Here is a 13,156-nt window from a genome sequence, read left to right as displayed (position 1 = left end):
ACCAACACGCTTCTTGCTAGCCTTACCAACTTTGGACATAGCCTTCCTACCCTTCTCATGAGTAGCAATGGTTCTATCCACTCCTCCACTTCATGAAAAACTTGAGCAACCCTGCCATATGTAAGCACAGTCGTAGGCAGCTGGTGCACCATTGCGTCTTCCTCGCGAGGCTGAAATGGGTAAGAAGAAATGCTCTGCCCCCCACTGGTAACACTACCTCCACCCCCTCTGCCCTTAGTGGCTTGATTTCTCCTAGGCCGAGAGACTTGAGCCGCTGTGGCTAGGTCTGAACCAATCCCAGGCAAACCAGCCTGGTTCGGAGACTGACCCTGAGAACCGTTTTCCTCCTCAATTAAATTCACATCCGATTCTCCCACTGAATCAGCCTCAAAATCTGCCACCTCAACCTCCTCCATCATTGACACTCCCAAATTCGAATTCAAATTTTCAATCGGCTCAACAAAGGTCAACTTTCCGAGATTGTTCTCAACCAAAAAGGAAGATTCCAACACCACCTGAATATTACCCCCTTCAGCCACTCCATAGAAGGAATTATTTATTGGAGATGGGAATCCTCCTCTACTGATCTTTCCTTACTTGGAGACTGATATTGATTTGAGTTGGCATGGACTGAGTCAACTCCATCCTCAACGTACACAACGCTTGGAACACTCACCGCCCTTACTCGATCATCTTCCTTTTCATCGTTGAATTTTTTTTGCTGGCATGTTCCAACTTGATGCCCAATTCTCTTACAGTATCCGCACCGTTCTAATCCATCTTCATATTGAACCTTTTGACTAAACCCAAACATCTTTGAAGTTCCTGGTTCCATCCGCTCCACCTGCACTTTGTCAACTCGAACAGCCACCTCAGATACATTCACCTTGACTAGAACTCTAGTAAAGTGTCCCATTAGACCTTACCTTGTTCTGCGATCAAGGGCAACAGGACGACCTACCGCTTTAGCGATAGACAACAACACATTCTCATGCCAATACTCTAGTGGAAGGTCAGGGAAATGGATCCACACGAGTTTTATCCATGATTGCTTCTCATGAATATTGAAGTCCGATTTCCAGTGCTGGAAATGTATCATCTGCTCAACAATTTTCATAGGACTCCTCCGCCAAATTGCCGCCTTGTCCCCCTCACATTTAAATTTAAAAATAACATATCCTTTCCCTAAGGGATGCATCACCACACCTTGACTCAATTTCCAATTCGCTCGTGCCTCCTGGCGCAGTTTGTCTAAGGATATCAGGAGAAAATTAACACGCCCTAGCAAGGTAAATCTGAACAACTGTCTTTTTGATTCATAATCCTTCTAAGGGATTACGATCCTCCTTATGTTGCCCACCTGAATCGGTTATGGAAGGGAGTCTATTGCAAACAATGCAGCATTGCCAACAGCTTTGGCATAAGACTTCTTAGGAGCAGGCCGCCCTTCCACTCCCTTTGTCTGAACAGCTTGTTCTCGAACCACCGGACCTCGATCCAGGTCCTCCCTTGCACCACCGTTGTTTTCATCTTCATCCTGCACACTCCTCACCTCCTGACCGCTAGCCATCACTCCTGGAATTAACTAACACTTGATTTTTATTTATTTAGTTATAGATTGCGACACTTAGTGTTTATTGGTTTCCCTCTTTGGGAAATTAAATAAACTAATACTAATTAAACATGTAAGTAAAACCTTAGCAAGTAAGGTTGTTACCAGGTGACACACCAAATTGGCTACAATAGGTCTCATAATACTGAACACGATCTTCTATAGCTGCTATGTTTCCACCATTGCGTTCAATTGCACCATTGATGGCTTGGATGGTTGCCCCAAACCCTTGGCCAGAAATCATAATTGAATGGCAATTGTTCATCCAAAACCACAATGCTGTCTTGAATGAAGTCATAACATCAGTGACCACAATTCCAGGATCACTTGGACCATCAAATCCTATACTATTTCTAGCAGCGCCATAATTATAATTCCATGATAGCTGGAGTGGTCCACGGCCATAGTAACCCTGAACGGCAATGCATGGGTACTATGTATCTGTTGCATCGTAATAATTTTGAGAAGTGCCACCTATCTCATTTATGTAACAGCAGACTGCATGTACACACATACATACACACATACAAAAATGGCATAAATATTTAACTTTAAAATGGATTATTTTATCTATTCAAAGACACTAAAATTAAGAAGGTTGAATAAATCAAAGAAGATTTGTTGATGAAATCATGAGAAAAACTTATTTACCTCCAATCTCATTTGATACATGGGCAAAAAATGCATCAATCTCTTGTAAAGATTCAACAGTTGTTCCAGTGGTGCCAAAGCTAGGATACTAATTAAGAGCTATGAGGAATGCATCAAGGGTATAGAAGTTCTTGCCCTCACAGGTTGAGGCAGCTTGATTGATTATCCCATCACCACGACAGTCCCACTTGGAGTTGTGGGAGTAGTCGACGTCATTGTCCCATCGCAAGGACCTGCTTGGCATCTAGTGCCACAATAAGCATCACCGGCTCCACAATACCCATACTAGCTACAGCAAAGGTCTGATGCACAACGACAAGTCTGAGCCATGACAAATAATGGCATCAACCCAATAGCTAAAATTCCGACCAGAGAGATGACTAACAGGCTTTTCCTAATTGTAAGGGTTACCATTTTGGGAGTAGCCATCGAGGAATTGTAGTCGAAAAAAATATGATGAAATTGAGGAAAAGAACTAGGATGAGAAAATAGTGCAAGGTGAAGGGAGGATTTATAGTGAATTAGGGCATACATGTGGGAACTGGGAACTGGGAAGAACTAATCCATGTCTACATCAATTTTTTCACTGCAACAGATCGTAAGAGTTGTGTTTGACCAGTCTAGTATAGATATACACAGGCTCCCATGCATGTTGCATTGATAGTGGACGTGAGCAATGTTTTATTAATTAGGGGGCTGTCTAAATGCCACTTCTAGCTATAGGGGTATTTAAAACTTAGACTTCTTCTTTTACTTGGCCTTTTTCTTATTCTCAAAATTCCTTTAAGTTAGGGTTATAAAAAGGTTTTCAAAAATAATTTGAAACCTTATCATTATGTCTTTGACAGTAATTGTCATGATCTTGCATATCTTTCATTTATACATGTGAAATAGTATTCTTTATCCTTGTTTGGAAAAATAGTGAGTTATACAAAACAGGCAAAAAACAGTAAGATTGCAAAATATTTGACAATCTTAAGGATTTCAATAAGAATATCGCATCAATTAAATTGATCAATTCAAGATTGGAAAATGTCAAAGTCCATGTGGATTGCAGATGGGTTTCTTGGCAAGTTAAATGCCATTAATTATTATTATTGCATGTTATCTCCCTCGAGAAGGCATGGAAAGTATTTCAGTGGCAATGGCTTATATTGCAGTCTATTGCGAAATATAATAAATTATATACCACTTCACCCTACTACTACTACTATTAGTAAAAAAAATTATTTATTAGATTTCTAGGGCCAAATCTAGCCCATTTTGACTAACTTGAATAAAGTTATCCAAAATCTGAAATTTTGACATATTCATAAATTATTATATATTTGAAATATTTCACCAAAAATAAAATAGTATATTTATTTTCATTAAAAATAATTCTTTGGGTTACAAGACTTTAGATTCCACTTACAACATTGCCATCAATAGAAAAAAGACTTCCGAAACAAACTTTTAAAGACTTAAGGCTTCACTTTTGGAATTGCTGTCAATAGAAAAAAGAGTTCGGAAACAAACTCTTAAAGACTTAAGGCTTCACTTTTGGAATTGCCGTCAAGAGAAACCTCAAGGGTAGAAAGAGATGACTACCCAATGAGAAGGCCCTCAATCAATAAAGCGATAGCTTGGCCTTTCTTGAACGTCCCAAATAATATACTCCCCAACACAAACTAGACTAGCTTTCCATGAGAAAAGAGCATGTTGCATGGCATTGGCAACGTTGCATGGCACGTGCATGACACGTTGCCAAATAACCATATCTATCAATAAAAAGCCTTAACTATTACTTGTAGTGGCGGTAATTACCGTTAATAAGTGAAATTATTATTAAGAAATGCCTGATTTATCGATGAGTTATTTTTACCATTGTTGAATGTAATGATATTATAAAAATTAATTTCTTTTAGCAGTAGTAATTTAACCTAACTAAATGCAAGAAAATTACTTAAAAATAACCACCCTAACCTCCCCTATAAGATCTAGCGACCACCCGCCTCCTACCACCCCCACCCCATATACCATGCCTTTTCCGGCGCCCCTACTTAGCCCCAACTAGTCACTGCAACCCACCTCCCCAACCCCAGGCCCTGCCACAACCACTCTCTCCCCCCTCCACTAACACCCCTTTACTACATCTGTTCCTTGTTGGTGAACTCCCACTACAACCCACCTTAGCACTACCCCACCCTAATCCTACCTTTACGTTCAAATCAGTAGAATAAATATTTTTCCGTCACAAAGTGTCTACTTTATACCCACTAAAATAATAGATCCTCTTACGCCTTAATATTATTTTATATCAAAATATAGTTTAAATAGAAGAATAATATATAAACCACTATGATAAGATACATTAAGCGGAAATAATATATTTATGTTGCTAAATGTCCACCTTTATACTTATTTTAGATGAAACTACCTAGCGCAATTGGTGAACTGTTGTGTGCAAAAATCCCATGTTCACCCGGAGATCTCAAGTTCGAATCTCCTAGTTGTTACCTACTTCCCTCCCTACCTATCACAAAAAAAAAAAGGGTTACATTGAGTTACCACACCTATTTTTGAATATGCTTATATCAATTTTAATTTAAATAAAAATCTCATAAATAGTTAAATAAATATATGCTTAAATTTTTTAAAATTAAATATTTTTTGGAAAAATATTGTACAAATGCAATATATATTACAATAAGTATGTAAATATTTTGTACCTTAATTTTTTTGCCCTTTTGTATGACACTTTTTTTTTTCCAACGAGTGTAGATAATGTCATTTCACCCAAGTAAATGAAAGATGCGCGAGATAATGACAATTATTGTTAATGACATAATGATAACTTCGAAATGATTTTTGAAAACCTTTTTATACTAACTTATAGGATTTATGAGAATAAGAAAAAAGGAAAAAAAAAGTGTCTAAGTTCTAAATCACCTATAGAACATCCTAATTAATTAAAGAGTTAAATTCAAATTCTTGACTCAGCTATTACCTCCATTGTTAGTGCAACATGCATGGGAGCCTGTATACCTATACTGGACTAGTAAGACACGACTCCTGAGATCTGCTGCAGCTGAAAAACTGATGTAGACATGCATTAGTTCTTCCCAGTTCCCACTTCCCACACGTAAGCACTAATTCACTATAAATCCCCCCTATCCCTTGTATTATTTTCTCGTCCAAGTTCCTTCCCACAATTTCATCATATTTTCTTCGACTTCAATTCCTCAATGGGTACTCCCAAAATGGTGACCCTTACAGCTAGGAAAAGCCTGCTAACCATCACTCTGGCCAGAATTTTAGCTGTTGGGCTGATGCCATTATTTGTCATAGCTTAGACTTATGGTTGTGTGTCAGGCCTTTGCTGTAGCCAATATGGATATTGTGGAACTGGTGATGCTTACTGTGGCATTGGATGCCAAGCAGGCCCTTGCTATGGGACAACGACGCCGACTACTCCCACAACTCCAAGTGGGACTGTCATGGTGGCTAATTATGTTACACAAACATTCTTCAATGGGATAATTGATCAGACTGCCTCAACCTGTGAGGGCAAGAACTTCTATACCCTTGATGCATTCCTTACAGCTATTAATTAATTCGTATCCTAGCTTTGGCACTACCGGAACAACTGTTGAATCTTTACAAGAGATTGCCGCATTTTTTGCCCATGTATCACATGAGACTTGAGGTAAATATGTTTTTCTTATAATTCCATCAACAAATTGTCTCCATTTATTCAACCTTCTTAATTTTAGTGTCTTTGCATAGATAAAATCATCTATTTTGAAGGAGAAAGTTAAATATTTATGGATTTTTGTGCTTGTGTACATGCAGTCTTCTGTTACATAAATGAGATAGGTGGCGTTTCTCAAAATTACTGTGATGCAACAGACACATAGTACCCATGCGTTGCTGGTCAGGGTTACTACGGCCATGGACCACTCCAGCCATCATGGAATTATAATTATGGTGCTGCTGGAAATAGTATAGGATTTGATGGTCTAAGTGATCCTGGAATTGTGGTCACTGATGTTGTAACTTCGTTCAAGAGAGCATTGTGGTTTTGGATGAACAATTGTCATTCAATCATGATTTCTGGTCAAGGGTTTGGGGCAACCATCCAAGCCATCAATGATGCAATTGAATGCAATGGTGGAAACACAGCAGCTACGGAAGATCGTGTTCAATATTATGAGACGTATTGTAGCCAATTTGGTGTGTCTCCTGGTAATAACTTCACTTGCTAAGGTTGTACTTACATCTTTAAGTTTTACTAGTTTATTTAATTTCCTAAAGAGGGAAACCAATAACACTAAGTGTTGCAGTCTATAACTAAATAAATAAATAAAATTCAAGTGTTAGTCAATTCCACAGGGACAACATCACTTGCTAAGATACCATACATATATATACATATATATATATATATATATATATTTTAGATAATAAAAACTACTGCATTAAACAATCTCTCTCTCTCTCTCTCTCTCTCATTTTTGATTTATTATATTTGGGATACCTCATATTTGTAACCCAGGATGTATGTATTTCCTTTTTATTGGGGGGAGGGGTATTGTTTAATGGTAGGCTTCATATAAGTCATGTAAAAAATGGACCATTGGTCTTTCGGAAAGAAAATTGGACCAAATTTTAGTACTTGACCCACAAGACAACCATTTTTTATAGGTAGGCGGTAGGCCCTAAGGAGAATTTTTTTTTTCAGTAGACAAAAATGTAAAATCAATTGAAAGAGATAACTTAGTACATCTAGATGAGTGTCCGAGATTTGGATTTTGGACTTCTTGTTCATAACAAGATAAACGATATGATTAAACCAGAACACAAGATCATTGGATTGACTAAGACAAAAATGAGCCAAAAAAAGAGATTTTTTCCTTTGCTAAAGATTCTAAAATTTTATTAAAAAATAAAGAAACAAAAGAAGCATACAAAGCGAGATAGAAGCCCCACCATTGGCATTGCCATCAACAGGGTTCTAAAATGTAGTCAAGAAAATCTAAACCACGGTCTGATATTCATAGCAGCCAGCAACTCCTCCCTGCTAAAGTTAGGGAAGAAAATTGTAGTACTGGGCACACCCGATTTAGCTGCATCCTTAGCGTGGTAGTCGGCTATCAACTTCACCTCTCTAAAGCAATGTGAAAATTTCCAGATGATTTGAGTTTAAGTAAAGCTCCACTGAAATCCAATCTTGCATTACAAACGAAGGTATCATCTTGGACTGAACTAACATGACAATAGCCGCTGAGTTTGCTTCAATCCACAATGCATGTGCCTTATTGTAAATGGCATGTTGAATACTCTCCATCAGATCCTGAAACTCAGAAACATATTTGGAATGAATTCCAAGGAAGATTTTAAAAGAACTGATGATATCGCCCTTGTTGTCTCGAATAATCCCGCCAGCACCTGCTCTGCCTTGATTTCCTATCAAGCATCCACCCACATTTAGCTTCTGCCAGCCCACAGGAGGTTACACCAGAAAACCTTAAGAGGAGTTCTATATACAGAAGGCATCGCCTATAAAGCCAACCTTCGACAATACAAAAGGTACTCGTAAGCAAAACAATAAACCAAACAATAAACCAAACCGAAACAAATATGGGTAGATAAAAATTAGGGTCAACAAAAAACCTTAAGTTACTAATTTCTGCCAATATGCAAGTCATATAACATCAGGGTGCCACTTTGATCCTTCTTAAAAAGAAGGGTTTAACAAAATAGTACAAAACTGTTTGTATGGACCAAAACTCTTAAAATGGGGCCCCAATAGTCACCAGAGGTAGTCATATTGCACGCCAAAAGGTAGCCGGTAAAAAATAAGACCCAACAAAAAATGGGCTAAGAATGAGAAAATTACATGATTACCTACTTTTAGGTTTTCCTTTACAAAATTACCCACAAAAAGTTTTGGTTAACAAAAATACCCAGAATTGGGTTTGGGTTTACAAAACTTTGTGTGGGTAGTTTTATAAACCCAAACTCAATTTTGGGTATTTTTGTTAACTTAAACTTTAAGTGGGTAATTTTGTAGAGGAAAACCTAATTTTGGGTATTTTTGTTAACTGAAACTTTTGGTGGGTAATTTTGTAAATGGAAACCCATAAGTGGGTAATCAAGTAATTTTTCCTAAAAACTACCCCCTCCGTGTGTTGGTCTAACCAAGTTCACCGATCTAGGTAGATGGGTGGGGTTTTTAGGAAAAATCATGTTGATAGGTTGGGTTGTTGGATGATAAACATTAACGGTCAACGGTCACTGGGTCGGTGGTCAGCAATTCATGGGTTGACTTGGCCGAGTCAATCCGGCCTAATCCATTGGTTCACCGAGCCAATCTGAAAACCCTAATGGGTTGACCAGATGATGACTCACTACCACCGAGACAGGCATGTGTCGATGCCTCTAGGGCCTTCGATGACGTGCCACATGTCATTGTGATGGTGGCAGTAATCCTTTCATCGTATAAAAATATTTCCCTTTCAGGGCAGAAAAAGACTGGCAGGTGTCGTATTCCGACGAAACCCAAACCCAAAATTCTCTTTGTTTTTCAAGTTCACTCGATTCTAGAACCCATAGAGAGTGGTTCTGATACCACTTCTTGGGAGGTTTAGAGGATTGAATCGAATCCCAAACCTCACAGCGACTAAAACATAAAGAATCAGAAGAATCGATCAATAAACATACCTATAGAGCGTAGGGTGAATCCTTAATCTCAGATGAAGAGTCCCTTGTGCGCGGCGGAGTTGAACTACACAAAAGAATTCCTTTGCTAAGATCTTCTGCATCCTTTCATCCTTGGAGTTCTCTCTCGCACAACTCCTATGAGAGGAGTAAATTCTTCCAATGTTAAAAAATGACGGTTATAGGGACCATTAACATTATTTATATATAGAGCCCCTAACCCTAAACTATTCCCAAAATAGATTACGCTTGGAATATCTCACTTGGAGTGGGTTAAAAAAGCCATGGGTCCAATAGATCATTCTAGATTAGTTAAGCCCACAACCCAATATTCACCTCCATTGTCAATTGAACATGAAGGGCAGGTTTGTGACTCATTCAGCATTTTTTTGGGCATCAAGCAGATATATGAGGCCGAGTTTGAGGCTGTAATGGAAGGAATTTTGAAGGCTAAGGAGTTGGGAGCTAGGGGACTATGGATCGAATCTGACTAGGCTGCGGTGGTTTCTGCAGTCCAGAGGAACCATATTCCGTGGTTTATCCTCCAAAGCTGGTTGTTTGTTCTTCCTTTCCTGGAATCTATCCTATGGAAGATTTCTCATTGCTTTCGCGAAGCAAATCTGATTGCGGGTTTCCTAGCGAAAAAGGCTTCCAAATCTGGGATTTCAGAATTCTCGGTGTCATTTCCTAGACACGTAGTAGAATATTTGGAGAATGATGTGTTGGACAGGCATGATTATAGATTCTGTTAGGGCGTTGCTCGCCCTCGCTGCTGATGGCCATGCCAAAGGTGGAGAGTGCCAGTGACTCTAGTGGTTTCTGCTATGTCGTTGTTATGGTGTAATTTTTTCTTTTCCCATTGTTTTGATAAAATCATTTTCTAGCAAAAAAAAGATTCATAAGCACCTCCTACTAATGAGTTGCGGACTACTATAGAAACTCTTATTTTCTGATAAAAAATGAATTTATTGAAACCTTACTTCACGAGGAAGGGAAGAATTGCAATAGTCAAACATAAGAGCTTGCGATTACAGGGGGAGGGGTGATGTTTCAAAACACAAAATCACGGTGAGTAGAGCCAAAATTGGCCAAATAGGCAGCAAATGAGTTTGCTTGGCGACGTACATGGACAATGCACTGCTCTAAAATGAGAACTTAAGGTGAGACAATCTGATATGACATTTGCAATTCTCCAATGGATTGAATGAGATCTTTGATCGAGGAGATTGATAATCATAAAGCAATAACTCTCAATGATTATGGAAGAAAGATTCCTCAAAATGGCCACTTGGAGAGCTGGCATAACTACAAAGGCCTCAACCACATTGGCATATGTTATTCCAACATAATTAGCCAAATCACAAATAACCGTCCACTGCCATTATGAAAAACTCCACCCACTCCAGCATGACCAGGAGTACCAAGAGAAGAACCATCCATATTGATTTATTGAAATCCTATGGAGGTGGAGAGAGCCAAATGGTAGTTCGAGAAATGGGGCTTTTTTGCTATAAATTATAAAATTCATCGCGAACTTGCTCTCAATAAGAATAGCAGCATTGCTTAAGTCCAACCGAAAGGAGGAATTGAGTTAATTAAGCCATAAATTCCAAAGTGTACTCACCATAAGAGAGCAGAGAAAAATTTTCAATCTATGATTCAACTCTCAAAGAGAAGAGTTGATAGGATACCCAATAGGGGAGAAAGGGATAGTGGTGGCTTGAATCCAAACTGCGGATAAGAGGGAACAAGCAACAAAAAGATGGCCAATAGTAAATGTTGGTGTTCAATGTCTTGTATTTCGTCACAGTTTAATTCAGGGAGTACTGGTGTAGCGTCTTGACAGGAAAGACGGCGGTCCCTATTGATAGTGAAGCAGGATCTCATCTCACCGAGGACATAGGCAACCTTGCCGAACCTCATAAATCTGTGTGCATTGTTTGTTCTGTTTTTCCATTATCTTCTGCATCGTTTTAGGATTGCATTTTTACAGTAAAATGGAAACCATGACATAAAGGACAAGTGTTAGGAAGATTAAACCCTCAAGAGCAAGAAGGCCTCGATGAGGAACCCGATCCAAGAGGAGCTTCCCCCCAAAAAAATTGAACTTTGGGAGCAATAGAGAGATGCCAAATTTTTTGGCAAATGAGATTGATTTCAATATCTTGATGATCAAGAGAAAAGCGATAGGCAGAGGCAATCGAAACCATTCCAAACAAAAGAATCAACATGCTCAAATAGGGGCAGATAAAGCAACGTTTGGAGGCCACTATGATAAATACATCAACATCTGAGGGCTTGAGTCCAGGAATCCAAGAATCAATCCATAGATTGATGGAATGACCATCATCAATCCTATAGATAAGCCCTTTTAATGAGAGTATCCTTGGTTTTGAAAGAGGCTGAGGGAGGGCAAGAGGCTTGAAGAAAAGAAAATTTTGGGAGATATTTAAATTTAAATTTCATTAACCAGTTTAGAAAGGTTCAAAATTTGGGAATAATCTCTCTTGCAAAGCAAGGGGTAAGGTTGCATACATTTGACCCTCATAGACCTTGTAGTAGCGGGAGCCTCGTGCATTGGGCTTCTTTGTGTTTTTTTTTTTTAGCTCCACAACGAAATGAAAGGACATAGAACCCATCCGTGGGTTGCCCAAACGGTTAGGGCGAATTAGGGACTATGTGGATAGACGTATGGTCCCAGATTCGATTCCTCACCCCACCTGTGCATCTGCGATTTAAGTGGAGAACGTGGTGGTGGGTTGCTGCACTAGTTTCCCCAAGGATTAATCGAAGTGCGCGTAAGCTGGTCCGGACACCTTGGTTAATAAAAAAAAAAGACATAGAAGTCCCTAAAATTTTTTTCATTAAAAGAGCAATGTTCATATGCATGGTTTTAAGTATCTCCGATACCGATACGATACCCTCCGATACGTATCTTAAATTTAGTCGACCGATACGATACACACCGATACGATACATTGAATTTTTTAAATCATTTCGTATTGATATATATCCTACAATACATACCGATATGCATCAATAAACCACTAATACACATCGATACGATACGACATGCCTCGATACGACTCTATGAAAAATATAAAATTAAGGTAAAATGTACGTTTCGGTATGTATTGGTACGTATCGGTGAGTATCGTTATGTATCGATCGGTACGTATTGGTATATATCAGAACGTATCGGTGAGTATCGATATATATATATATATATATCGGTACGTATCGGTGAGTATCGATACATATCGGTGCTACGATCATATAATGGTCAATATGGGTAATTTTTCAGAAAAAAATGATTTTTTGAAGGGTTTTTGTTCCAAAGTTGTTGCCAGCAATATTTTTCCCTAACTAAAGTGGAAATCAAGGTTGGGAACAAGGATTTTACATTTATGGGACAACTACAGACCTTGAATTCTTAGTACGATACCCTCAATTTAGTGTTTATGCATAATACATGTTATCAATAGCTTTTTTTAACAAATTCTTTATGCAAAAGTGTTTAAAAAAATGTTTTATATCCATTTATGTGTGTATCTTTAGCGTATCTTTGTGTATCTCCGATACGATACGATAACCTCTAATACGTATCTTAATTTTGATCGACCGATACGACGACCGATACCGATACTTTAATCCTTGTTCATATGAGAGGAGAGTTTAAGATTTTTTATTGCTACAATGGTTTTTGTTAGTGCAACCATGAATTATAGGGATCCCTAGGTAAATGGATTCAGCAGAGGAAGAGATATGGAACTTCTCAAATAGCAATCTTTTGTGGGAAGAAGATACGTTGGGACTAAAGTGAATTGTAGTCTTACTGGTATTGTTAATCTGTCAAAAGATATCAATAAGATCTAAGATCGAGATGTATAAGAGAACCTTAGAACCATGAGATGTAGCCTAACAAAAAAGGATATATTATCAGCAAACACCATATGGGAAATGGGTTCACCATTCCTTGAGATCTTGATGCCTTTGATAATATGGTGATCGAGTGCAGTACATAAATGGGAAGACAAGACTTCAGCACACAAAATAAGAAGGTATGATGATCATGGTCTGAAGTATTGGCATCCTATATATCGATTGTATCAGCTAAGATCGACACCAATATCTGACCAATCTGAATCAATTGCCTGTATCGTTTTAAGGGTAAAACAGTAACAAAATATA

At 38.4% G+C, this 13,156-nt stretch overlaps 2 pseudogenes; one reads left to right on the top strand and one right to left on the bottom strand.

Annotated features, from left to right (window-relative positions):
* Positions 1-1,697: 1,697 nt before the first annotated feature.
* LOC122065148 lies at positions 1,698-2,692 on the bottom strand (annotated as a pseudogene).
* A 2,813-nt stretch (positions 2,693-5,505) lies between these two features.
* Positions 5,506-6,510, top strand: LOC122065139 (annotated as a pseudogene).
* Positions 6,511-13,156: the final 6,646 nt, after the last annotated feature.

Source organism: Macadamia integrifolia, chromosome 2, assembly GCF_013358625.1.
Source record: "Macadamia integrifolia cultivar HAES 741 chromosome 2, SCU_Mint_v3, whole genome shotgun sequence".
Lineage (NCBI taxonomy): Eukaryota > Viridiplantae > Streptophyta > Magnoliopsida > Proteales > Proteaceae > Macadamia > Macadamia integrifolia.
This window is presented reverse-complemented; position numbering and strand designations above follow the sequence as displayed.